Genomic DNA, 13,934 nt, shown 5'->3' with positions numbered 1-13,934 from the left:
ATGTTATAGGCCCTTGCCAACTGATCCTACTAATAAATTGGGAAGGACGTTACACATTGCGCACTTTCACTGAAGGCTGAATAAGTGAAAATAAATTAACATTTTTATATATTAATAATTCCAGATGCTAGATTTCTTATTTAGTTGATCTAGATAGGAAATTTAATATTTGTTTGCGCTTAAGTACACATCTTTCTTTTTTGTACATTATTTACAACCATCTGTTTTCAAGATTAAATCATGCAATGGAGATATATATATATATATATATATATATATATATATATATATATATATATTTGTAGTATATTGCAATATTTTATCCATAGGTAACACATTTAAAAAAATGTTCTAGTTTACCTACTTCCATATAAAAGGAGCAATAATTTGAAAGATTTACAGTAGTATATAAACTATTACAAGAGAGAACATTTTCCTTCTACTAAACAAATGCTAAACGCATTTAGCATTACAAATAAGCATAAACAAATTTATGTGCTATAAATTTTCTTTGTGTAACAGTTTAATTTTGGATGATACATTTAAACATCCATATAGTTCCAAACCTCAAAATCAAGTTTTGTATTTCATACTAAACTACTCATGTCAGTTATATATAAGTGTCATATTGGGGGACAAAAACATAAAGTAAATGAAGGATAGCTTTAATAAACATTTAATAAACATAAAAGTATAATTAGACTAGGTATTGAATCTTTTTAACTGCACTATAAAAACATTAGGACATACTTTTTTTTTTGCAGCGGGGACATTTCCCTGTCTAAGCAGAAGGCAGTATCATGATATTGGACATTCCCATACGGTAGGTTTTAATGCTGACACTTGCCAGTAGGTCTTTACAGGAGAGAAGATATCTCTGATTGCTCACCTTGGTGGCGAATCACACATTGCGATTGGCATTTGAAGGCTATGGATCCATGCTCTCTCTTAAAAAATGGAAAAAAGTTAAAAATGAAAGAAATAAATAAACTTTATAGGGAGCCCTGTGATATAAGAAAGATTTCTAATAGCATCCCTATTCATATTGCACTGGGAACAGTGGAGTAGCCAGGACTTGGTTTTTTTTTATACACATTGGCAGAGTCAAGACAAAGATTTTTTTTTTATTTCCAGCAGGTTAGTGGGTTTCCATAAGTAGCGTCTTACATAAAATGAGTTGGGTTAGCTGACAAAAATTGAGTGGCATACAAATTTTTTGTGCAGCAATGTCCTCAAAGAAGTTAAAGAAGCTCTTTCCTGGCAGAAACTTACATGCATAGTAACATATTTTCACACAAACATACTTACATGCACACACTAACATCCAAACATACATACATACACATACTAACACATACATAAACTAACATAATCACACACACAGTAAAACGCTGACATACTTACACCCACAGTAACATACTTACACCCACAGTAACATACCTACAACCACAGTAACACACTTACACACATATACTAACATACACACATAAAGTTAAATACTTACACAGACTAACATTCTTAATTACGCACACATACTGCAACATAATTACACACACTTGTATTTATTTTATCAAAATCAAAAGACTTAAAAAATTGTTGATAATGAGCTGATGATGGAAAATCTATCACCATATATTTACATTTGGTGAATACATTATGGTACAGATAATGATTCCTTCCTAATCTTTGTATTCAATATTTATTCTACCTGTTTTTCTTTTCATGGTATTTTACTAGAATTGTCATACAATATTCTTGTCAGTTGTTCATAAAATTAATAGCAGGTGTACTCATTTTTTATGCCAAATGTTTCCAGATCTTTAGATGATTTCTAGTAGTAATAGCGAGCATTCCTTTATTGAACTTTTTCGGAAGTATGCTTAGTGGGAGGGAGGACAGCGTAATTCCTAGTCAGCAAAGGCCAACTCATGACAGAGAGAATGCAGTCTGTCTGCCAACTCAGAAGGTTTCCTCATGCTTGGCATCATCTGTTGGTATGTAAGCACTAGCCTCCATGACCTCAAAATGAAAAAGAATTGTCATACTGCACTGGTTTTCTGTTTTAATGATAATGTAAAATTTAAGCTTGTAATCAGATGGAAGGAGAAAGCAGTTCTACTATTGGTTGATCAGCACCAACCCACAAATATACTATCCGTGTTACATGTTCTCATGCACGGTATTTATCATTCTTTCTAAATCCAAAATAAAGAAGCAGAGGCTCAGCACTCAAATGATAAGGCGTGAAATAAACTCACCTTATCATTTGAGTGCTCAGCCTCTGCTTCTTTACTTTGGATTTATTGAAGGACTTGGTGGTACCCTGGCTCGTGCACCATCTCACTACTGTGTGCTGCATTCCTACCTTTCTTTTTGTGTATCATTCTTTCTACTGAAAAAACTACCGGGTGATTACAGGACCCCCAGACCTTTGGGAAGCAGCAGAGCTTTACCCAATCTTGGAAGAGAGAAAAGCAGTAATAGTTTAGGCATGGCCGGCCTTAGGTGTTGAGGCACCTTGTGCAGACTACTCCTCTGGCTCTCCTGGTATACGCCACTGTCAAACAATATGTGTTCAGCAACATCTTCTACAGTGATACCCCTCATGCATGTGTTTGTTGGTTTGTTTGGGGACTCATAGGCCACATTTGGGATTGGGTTTGAATTGGGAGCCTATAAAGAGTTTCCAAATAGGACATTGAGCAGAAAGACCGCTATTGGGAAAATATGGTTTGTAAATGGCAATACGCTACTTGTTCTTATTGACATATAACATGCAAAAAAACCATAACATGATAGGGTATTTCTAAACTCAGGACAAATATTAGAATCTAATTAGCAGGTTTTTTGTATTAGCTTTGGAAGATGGGGAAAATATATTTCAAATAAAAGTCAGGAAAAGTGTTCACCATATATTAGATGATATGATCAAAATAATGGTATGAAAAGAAACCTCTTCTTGTCCTGAAAAAAACAATATATAATATGTTTGGGTACACTAAATGAGAAAATTACAGCTAAACATGAGCACCGCAGAAAAGTTAAAACGGCCTCTGTCACGGATGGTACAAGAAGAAAAAAACAGCTGGGTCCTTAAGGGGATACAGGTTTCCATCAAAGATATGAAGGATGCTCAAAAGCCTGAACTGGACACACCAGTGACAATATATGGAAGTATATCTAAGGCACACATAATTAAAAAAGATCATTAATACTCTGCTAGTGACCTAAAACCATGTAATCAGAGCAGTCCCTTTGCCATAGTCTGCCTTAAAAGGACACTCCAGTGTCCTAATGCAGCCCACCAACACAGGATGCATATCAAAGTACTGTGTATGTAAAAAAAATACATTTAGGGGAAAGCTGCAAAACACCACACCTTAGTGGTCCAGTTGGCAGTGCTTTCTGTGTAACGAATGATAAGGGTCTCCAGAGCCTGGACCTCTCACACTAATCAGTGCTGGAGCACTGGAACAGGTCACCAGAGAGTGAATAAAAGTAATTTACTGAAACTAAAATTTCATGTAGATTCTGAGAACAGAAAGCTAAGAGGGGTGTATAGTGCCTCCCAACAGTCCAGGTTTTTGCCAGATACTCCTGGTTTTCAAGCACTGCCCTACTGTCTTGCTTTTGCAGGCAGTGGGGATCATGGACAAGTTTAACCCCTTCGTGACAATTGCCGGTCCGGGCACGTCACTGAAAATCGTGACGATTATGACAATTGACGTGCCAGGACCGGCACGTCTTTAAACGGGTGAAAAAATCGATCCGTGATCGATTTTTTCACTCAAACGGTGTTGCTCTAATGCCTCGACATCGAGGCATTGAGCAACACCAAAAAAAAACATTCCCGCCCCCCCCCCCCGATCGCTCCTAGGAGCAAAAAAAAAACATGTTTGAAAGACTGCACGTCTTTCAAACATGGCGGCGCCCGCCGCCGAAAAACAGGTTTAGGAAGCGATCGCGAGTCGCTTCCTTTGCTTAGCTGGTGTTGCTAAGATGCCTCAGTATCGAGGCATCTTTGCAACACCTGTTTAGCAAAGGAAGCGACTCGCGATCGCTTCCTAAATGCTCAACTTACCTTCCCGGTGCCGGTGTCTTCGAAACACACGCGGTGTTTCAAGATGGCGGCGCCCATCAAGCCGGGGGGCGGAGCCTGCTGACATCATCGGGGGGGGTGTTGCTGGATGTCATGGACATCCAGTGAATAACACCCCTAGTGGTCAGATCACTCATAAGAGTGATCATGATTTGATAAATCAAAGGCAATGCTTTCTAAACATTGCCTTTGATCAGTATTGGATCTGCCCCCCTCCTTCACTTGCTTCTAGTGAGGGAGAGAGACAGATCGGTGTGTTCTGGTATTTCAGGTATTCCCTAATAAAAATATATATATATTGATCCAAAGGCTCTTATAAGAGCCACCCATATAATATTAACCCCTTCATTGCCATTGATCACTGCATAAACAGTGATCTTGCATAGTGGCAATTGTTTTTGGGTTTTTTTTTTTTTTTACATGTTTTTTTACTTTTTTTAGTTTTTTTTACTTTTTTTTTAGGTTTTTTTTTTATTTTTTATTATAGCCATTAACCCTTTCCTTCCCCACTATTTTTGCTGCAATTCTTACCATGCAGCGGTATACGGCTGAGGAGGCGTATGCCTTTTTGGCCACAGATTCTGAGGCCACTGATACAGCGTCAGATTTTGACGTTGGTCAGTTCACAGATACATCTAGTGATGTATCTGTGGCTGTTAGGACGCCTACCACACGTAGTCGTGGCAGTGCACCAGAGGCATGGGTAGCGCCTAATAGGTACAAGCCAGCTATCCCTCCTTTTTCTGGAATTCCTGGCATCAATATTGATGTTACAGGATTCACTCCACTGCAATTTGTGCAGGTTTTTTTGGGAGACGATGTCTTGGGAGACATTGTCACACAAACAAACATTTATGCCCAGCAGCACCGTGCTGCTAGCCCTAATTCTTTTGGGGCAAAACAGCCATGGACTCCCATTGACGTGCCAGAATTTCTTAAATTCTGGGCACTCACAATGTTAATGGGCATTATAAAAAAGCCCTCCATCCGCTCCTACTGGAGCACCAGCCCCATCTTTAGTACCCCCATTTTTGCCCAAACTATAACTAGGCAAAGGTATGAAATGATTCTTCGTTTCATGCATTTTAGCGACAACAGCCTGTGCCCCCCTAAGGAGGACCCCCAGTTTGATAGGCTGTACAAAATCCGCCCCCTGATTACCCATCTCGCTGCCAGGTTTCCAGAGGTTTATACACCTGGAAAGAATATCTGCGTGGATGAATCCCTAATGAAATATAAAGGAAGGTTGGGATTCAAGCAGTATATTCCTTCCAAGCTCTCCAGGTATGGAGTGAAGGTGTATAAGCTCTGCGAGAGCGAGACAGGATATACTCATGCCTTCCGGGTATACGAGGGTAAGGATAGCTACCTTGACCCTCCAGGTTGCCCAGATCATCTGGGCACCAGTGCCAAGATTGTTTGGGACCTAATATTCCCCCTTATGAACAAAGGCTACCACTTGTATGTAGATAACTTCTATACAAGCGTCCCTTTGTTCAAGCTGCTGTATTGTTTCGATACGGTAGCTTGCGGTTCTATAAAAAAGAACCGCTTGGGTTTCCCACAACGCCTGGTACGAACCCGGCTAGGAAAGGGGGAGACCTCAGCTCTACGCCAAGAGGAGCTTTTGGCATTGAAGTTCAAGGACAGAAAAGAGGTGTGCATGCTGAGCACCATCCACGATGAGAGAACCGTGGAGGTTTCTGTCCGTGGCAGAGCTGGGGTCACTACAAAGCCAGTGTGCATCAGGGCCTATAACAAGCACATGGGTGGAGTTGATCTGTCAGATCAACTCCTACAGCCCTACCTCATTATGAGGAAGACAAAGGCCTGGTACAAGAAGGTTGCAATTTATCTAATGCAAATTGCAACCTATAACGCTTTTTTGCTGCACAAAAAAGCAGACACTGGGCTGAAGCTGTCTTTTTTGCAGTTTCAGCTCGAAGTAATTTCAGGTATCTTGTACCGTGATGCACCTGGTCCCCAAGTAGTGATGGGAACCAACAGAATTGGGGCTACCCATTTTATTTTTAAAATCCCCCCTACAGCAAAGAAGCAGAATCCCCAAAAGAGATGCAGGGTATGCTACAGCAGGGGGCAAAGAAAGGACACCACATTTTACTGTCCAGATTGCCCTGGAAAACCTGCACTCTGTGTCGGTGACTGCTTCAAGCTGTATCACACAGTTTCCCATTTTTAATTTTTTTTTTGTTCCTGCTCCATTTTTGTATTTTTTTTTAATTTTTTGTTACATTTACTGTTTTTTAGCTTTTATTTGCTCCACCATTTTTAAGCGTTTTTATTTGCACTGTCAAGTGACCCCTGTGTCCATTCCGTGGCATGAGGGACCACTTAAGGTGCTAGATCAAATCCCTTCTTGGAGATAGGCCAGGCTTTCTTGTAACCTGTCCCTACTGATAGTTGGGTACAAGCATTTTTCTTTACCCAGATGTAAAATTCCTACTGAATTTGAATTGCTCATGTTCCAAATGTGGCCCTTTTGCCCCCAAACAATCTGACAAACCCATGCATGTGGGGTATCAATGTACTCAGGAGATGTTGCTGGACACATATCTGGGTGTTGTGTGACAGCAACATATACCAGGAGCTGTAATTTCACACCTGAAGTACAAAGTATGTGAAAAAAACACCAAAAACAATTACTATCCCAAACTTTGACAAGGGTTGGTGGTAGGATTAGTGCATGGAAAGGGTTAAACTATCAGCATCTAAAATACCCTGGGGTGTCTAGTTTTCAAAAATATATGGTTTGGTGGGGTAAATTTAATTTGCTGGCTTCAAAGATGCCCCAAATACCACATAGAGACAGAATTACCAGATTCAGAGAAAAATGGTTTTGAATTAGCAAAACGCTACTTGTACTTATTGCCCCATAACGTGTAGAAGAAAGCAAAAAAACATAAAAACATTGGGTATTTCTAAACTCGGGACAAATAGTAGAATCTATTTAGCAGGTTTTTTCAGTAGTTTTTTATGATGAATAAAAGATTTTTCAAATAAAAGTGAGAAAATTTGTTTTTTTTTTCAATTTTTCTTCATATTTTATTATTTTTATTATAGGAAATTACATCATATGAAAAAAATTTTGGTGTCTGAAGAAAGCCCTTCTTGTCCTGAAAAAAACAATATATAACTTGTGTGGGTTTAGTAAATGGGTTAAGAGAAAATTACAGCTAAACACAAACACCGCAGAACCGATAAAAGAGCCATTGTCACGAAGGGTACAAAAAGTAAAATCAGCCTTTGTCACGAAGGGGTTAATGTCCATGGTTTTGGATTACAATGTCACACAAGCCCCTGCAGGGCATTTAACTTGGGTGGGGAAATGAGAAAATACATGCATTTGTAAAACAGACCACATGAAAATTTAAAGGGGCCATGCACCTATCATCTGCATTAAAGTGACATGTGCCAACCTGGTAACATTCGTACTTCACAATGGTTTGGAATGTGCAGCTACAAACCATTGCTACAGCTCTGAAAACCCAGAGGTCATTACATTTTTGCGGAGGAGATTTTCTAGTGCGTGAACTTCATATTTGTCTTCGGCTGAATTCCACAACATCCTTTGCCGTTGTTTTTCCATGGTAAAGAGTAAACCATCTAAAGTTCATGTGTACGTTTACGAACTGTGTACAGCACTAAAGGCCAACAAAAAAAAGCCCAAGACCTCCAAAGAACCTCAAGCAAGCTCTTCTAAAGAATTTTGTTCCAAACCTGTGAGGAAGAAGAGAGGGTCCAAAGAGATGGACAATGGTGGAGCAGATCATGGAGGGGGTTTGAAGAAAAAGTGCAAGACACACCATTGTCAACCCTACAATTGCTTCAAACATAGAAGTAAATAAAGAAAACCCACCTGGCCCAGCGGTGACTGGAGATCCCTCTGTGGGCATCCCAACTGACGAAAGCTGTGTTTCAGATTCCTGCATAGACTGTGGAAGATACAAAGTTATATTTTGTGTGATAAACGATGGCGAATTCTATTTGGTGAAGAATTGAATATAATGTGGAATTTATGCAAATGTAAATATATCTCCCATCCCATAATTTGGGATTTTAAAATACATTTTTAAAAATGTACCGTACATGTCATGTGTCTTATCTGTATTGCCATATACTTCTAATGCATTTTACCCGCTTTGTGACATAGGCTGATTTTAGTTCTTGTACCCTTTGTGGCAATGGTTTTAACATTTCTGCAGTGCTCATGTTTATCTACAATTTCCTTCTTTCTCATTTAGTGAACCCACATAAGTTATATATTTTTTTATGACAAAAAGGGCTTTCTTTAGATGTCATTATTTTGATTGTATCATATAATTGTCTATAAAAAAAAAAGAATAAAATATGGTGAAAAATTTAGGGAAAAATTTTTTTACTTGAAAAAATGATTTTTTCTGACTTTTACTTGAAAAATCTTTTACTTAAAAGATTTTATCTATAAAAGCTGATGAAAAAACCTGATAAATAGTTTCTACCCCATGTGCATTTTGGGACATCTTTGAAGCCAGCTAATGCAATTTACCCCATCAAACCATATAGGGCCGGCCTTAGGTGTTCAGGCGCCATGTGCGGACTATTCCTCTGGCGCCCCCGCCCCACAAAAAAGAAAGGAAATAAATCTTGTAACAAACAACTAGTTTTATTTAAAGATTATTTCTGTGCAAGTGCAAACAAGTACAAAAATATATAACTGGAAACACTGGTAACAATAATGTCCGTTAAATACATTAAATATAGGAAAACACAGCTGTGTAATCATTTTAATCTTTGTAACAAAAATATTTTTTTAAGATTTAAAAAATTGGACCTTAGGCAAGCATTTCCTTGGGCTCTCCTCCACACTCCCTAGCATGCAACCACTCCCTCCGTTCCCACACTAAAAATAAAATAGTTGCCACACTGGCAAATTAGGGGAAGACTGTGAGAGTCAGTGCAGCCTTCCCTTCTTCTGATCCTAGCGTGACTTTGAGAGGTCCTCTCCCCCATAATCATCCCCAGAGTCCCTTTGTCCCCTCATTAACTAAACCACACCTCCCTTTTCCTTCCTCCATGTAGTTCAGGCATAGATCAAATAAACACATGTAAACAGCAATTGAATGTATAGATCAACTGAATAAGACATACAAACCATATATTTGCAGGTATACATTACATATGGAAACATAGAATAGCAAGTATAGATCAATAGAATAACACACAAACCCAGCTTTGCATTTATAGGTCAATTGAAATTCACATGTCAAAAAAGCATTGAAAGTATAGATCAAAAAAACAGAATCAGACATACCAATCCTGCTTTTGCATGTATACAATAATAATGAATGGCAGAGGTATAACTGGAAACCGGGCCCTGGTGCGAAAAATTGCCATGGGCCCCCTAACTTCAACAGCTAGTCAGTGCCATGATTGCCCCCAAACAACTGGTCTGTGCCTTTTTTTCCCTTGGCCCTCTCCAACATACAACATATTTAAACACACTTACACAAATTACACACACTTACTCATACTCACTAACACACACTCCATCTCACTCCACTTACACAATTACACATCCATGCTCATACACACACAAACGTACTCATCCATATATATATATATATATATATATATATATATATATATATGGATGAGTACGTTTGTGTGTGTGAGCATGGATGTGTAATTGTGTAAGTGGAGTGAGATGGTCTCCTAGAGGCATAGGTCCGGTCGCAGCCCTGTAGATATGCCAGTGACGAATGGAAACATAGAATGCCAGGTATAGATCAACAGAACACACAAATGCAGCATTGCAGGTATAGATCAACTGAAAATCACATGTAAACTTAGCACTGAAGGTATAGATCAAGTACACAACACATGAAAACAGCACTGCGGGTATTGATCAACTGAATGAGACATATAAACCCTTTGAAGGTATACAAAAATAATCTATGGAAACATAGCATAGCAGATATAGATCAACAGAATAACACAAAAACACAGCTTTGCAGGTATAGATGAGCTGAAATTCAGACAAAAACTCAGCATTAAAGGTCACTTACTAATTCACACAATTCATTCACACAATCATTTCTTCTCTCACTCATTCACACAAATCGTTTACACATATCATTCAAGCAATTCTCACTCTTTATTTCAATATTCTTACTACCTCCTCCTTTCTCACAAGCTACACACACCCCTTTTTTCACTATCTATCCTCCTTTTTCTCACTTCTTCTTCCTCTCCCCATGGTACTGTCACAAAACTCATACACTCACACATTCGCTATAGGGTGTTGTGACAGACCCCTTTTAGCTATGGTCAATTTTGGGGATCTTAAAACGTCTTTTAGGGCAATATGGCTCAGAAACAGCAATATTCTGGTAACCACATCAGCCATGATTTGTAATTGCCTCCCCACTTGTTCTCCAAGTGTTCCACCCAAAGGATTCGTATCCATGGTTTGCACATGATCTGAGCACAAAATCTAACAAAACATCTCCTTGGGGCTGTATATATACAGTAGTTGTAGTGAAAGATTTCATTGACACTGATTTATTGGGCCAACATAGAAAAAGATGTAAAGTTACATAAGCATTTAGGACTTAGGAGGTCTCTTTGTCTGACGCATTGTTGTTCAATGCTGAAGTGTAGAGCCTCTGTGTGCGTGGTAAACCTCTTCAGTGCTAGAGTAACCACATTGGCTATGCTTTCCAAGACACGTATGAATTTTTCATATTGCTGACCAGCACAGGTAAAGTGCTGCCCTGTAGTACATGGGATGTATAGACTCATGGAAGGGAACCAATTAGTCAGTTACACATACTCCATACTGCAGGGCAGCACTTTATCTGGGCTGATCAGCGATATGGTAAAATTATATGTGTCCTGGAAAACACGGCAGATGTGGTCACCCTATTCAGTGCTCAAGTACTGATCTACCGTGTTTATTGTTAAACTTGCAACTGGGTTAAAACTTTGTCTGTATAGCATTCATCCCAATGTGTCAAATAACCGAAGTATACCTTTGTTTTAGGGCATGTGACTATTGATGTGGCCAGGGTTGGGACCAAAAGGTGACCAGGTTTTTAAAATGAAATCCGGGGCCTTTTTTAAAAAATTGGCAAAGGGTAAAAAAATATTTTAAAAGCATATTTTCTTCAAACTATATATGTATTTGGTATATGTTTATGAAGTGATTGTATGCTGAGGATTAAAATAGACAGAATCTAAATTCCTCGGCATCGATGTGTACTGGAAAAAAGATTACATCAGTGCTAGCCAGATAATATAGGATAGAATCGTATGTGATAGGATAGGGAGTACATCAGTACACTAAAAAAAAGTCATCATACATGGGATGCCTGAAGCCACATTTTAGTGCCACTAATACTGCAGATTGAAATAGAGTAAATAATTGTCAGGAACCACTTTTTCATTGCATGAACCATCACTTTTTCATACCTGTTGTATAGAACTATGCTACCACTAGTGGCCACCCTCCGCCCTCTGGAGCACTCAGAACTCAATTACTGGGATCAGGTGTGCCTTGTTTCCTGCGTTGAGCCCTAGTCCATACATCCAGCTGGTCCTTGTTACCTGGATTACCCTGCCTTTATGAACCTGCCCTGCCCTTCAGTCAGGGCCTTTGCATTGAAGTCTATGGACCTTCCGGCTGTGGCTCTGCACCTGTACTGTTCCTGGTTCCCTGCTTTGTGTCCTGATCAAGTGGATTCCTTGCTTTGTGTCCTTCCAAGTGGACTCCCTGCTTTGTGTCCTTCCAAGTGGACTCCCTGCTTTGTGTCCTTCCAAGTGGACTCCCTGCTTTGTGTCCTTCCAAGTGGACTCCCTGCTTTGTGTCCTTCCAAGTGGGTTGTGTGCCTTTTGTACCCTTCCAAGCGGGCTGTGTGCCTTTTGTGCCCTTCCAAGCGGGCTCTCTGTCTGTCGTGCCCTTCCAAGCGGGCTCTCTGTCTGTCGTGCCCTTCCAAGCGGGCTCTCTGTCTGTCGCGCCCTTCCAAGCGGGCTCCCTGCCAAAAGACTTATTACCTGTATTTTATTTTGCCATACGTCCGGTTACTTGCTTAGACTATATTACCCTTATTTGCTGGTCCTGTTATATACATGAAATACACTGCATTACCTGGATTTCTGTTTGTGGTGTCTTTGTTTGCATAATCATGCACCGTGGGTTAAATACTGAACCCCAAGTATCCCCTGCGCATGGGCTCCTACCTGACCGGATCACCCAAGTCCTGACAATAATACAAAACCTTCACTTTTCCTCTCACAGATTTCTGGGCCTAGAAAGTTTTGTCCTCTGAAGTGACTACAAATTCAGGAGAGCGTTTTATCTCTAGATAAGTAAAAAATAAATAGTTAAATTTATTCCTACAGTAAGTAAAGTGTCAGTAAACAGATGACCAAAGACACACATCAGGACCGGCTCTGCCAGACCGACACCCAAACACACACACCAGGACAGGCTCTGCTAGACCGACACCCAAACACACACACCAGGATAGACTCTGCCACACCCAAACATACACACCAGGACAGGCTCTGCCACACCGACACCCAGACACACACACTCACCAGGACAGGCTCTGCCACACCGACACCCAGACACACACACACACACACACACACACACACAGGGACAAGCTCTGCCATGTCGACACCCAAACACACACACATATCAGGTGTCACATTCTGGAGGTAGGCTAATGGAAGTAGTAGCTTATAATGATTATGGAGTGCCACTTAGCTGGTGTTGTCTCAGCTGATAAACAGGGTAATGTTGCAAGTTTAACTACTCAGGCTCACGTGGATTAGCCTATGAGGCTGTACTGATTTTACATTATAGGTGCCATTTTTGTACTTAATGGTTGAGTATGTTAAGTTGTCCATATGTTATATACCATGCTAGTGTGGCCACTTCTTTCTAAAAAAAATATCATGTGCGCTGTCCTTATTAAGGGAAGGGATAATAGTGGTGGTACTGAGGTCCAAAAGAGAGTTGACATACACTATATGTACAAAAGTATTGGGACACAGGTGCACTTATAAACATTTGTGAAAAAATCGGTCGTTCTGAAGAGCTCAGTGATTTCAAGTGTGGTACCGTAATAGAATGCCACTTGTGCAATTCAGTTCCTGAAATTTCATCCATGTTACATATTCCACGGTTAACTGTAAGTGGTATTATTTTTTGGAAAGTGGAAACGTTTGGGATCAGGAGCAACTCAGCCACAAGGCGGAACACCACGTAAAGCCACAGAAGGGGGTCACCAAGTGCTGAGGCATATGGTACGTAAAATGTACGTAAAATACTCTACATGGTCCATAGCTGAAGAGTTCCAAACTTCTACCTGCATTAACATCGGCACAAAAAGTGTATGGCGGGAGCTTCATGGAATGGGTTTCCAAGCCTTGCATCACAAAGTACAATGCAAAGCATCAGATCGAGTGGTGTAAAGATTGCCACGACTGGAGCAGTGGGAACGTGTTCTGTGTAGTGACGAATCACGATTCTCTGTTTAGCAATCTTATGGGCATTGTATCACCTGTAAAGTTTGGTAGAGGAGGGATAATGGTCTGGGGCTTTTTCAGGGGTTTGGCTGGGCCTCTTCCCAAAATAGATAGACCTGCACATGACACACACACACACACACACACAATATGGACAAAAGTATCGGGAAACCTGACCATCTTAATTGTGATCTATCTTGCCAGAGGAATAATAGCTGAATAAGGCATATAGAAATGGCAGATAAGAACCATTTGTCCATTTTTTTTTTTAAATATGTGAATAAGCAGAAGTTAATACAAT

At 39.9% G+C, this 13,934-nt stretch overlaps 1 non-coding gene across 1 annotated transcript; it reads left to right on the top strand.

Moving 5' to 3' along the window:
• Nucleotides 1–6,402: 6,402 nt before the first annotated feature.
• On the top strand, nt 6,403–6,532 carry LOC149283380 (small nucleolar RNA SNORA35). The gene has a single exon (XR_016277930.1). It is a non-coding gene; the product is annotated as a small nucleolar RNA SNORA35 (small nucleolar RNA).
• Nucleotides 6,533–13,934: the final 7,402 nt, after the last annotated feature.

This window comes from Sceloporus occidentalis, unplaced genomic scaffold, assembly GCF_023333645.1.
Source record: "Sceloporus occidentalis isolate IW3139 unplaced genomic scaffold, rSceOcc1.0.p SCAF_105, whole genome shotgun sequence".
Taxonomy (NCBI): domain Eukaryota; kingdom Metazoa; phylum Chordata; class Lepidosauria; order Squamata; family Phrynosomatidae; genus Sceloporus; species Sceloporus occidentalis.
This window is presented reverse-complemented; position numbering and strand designations above follow the sequence as displayed.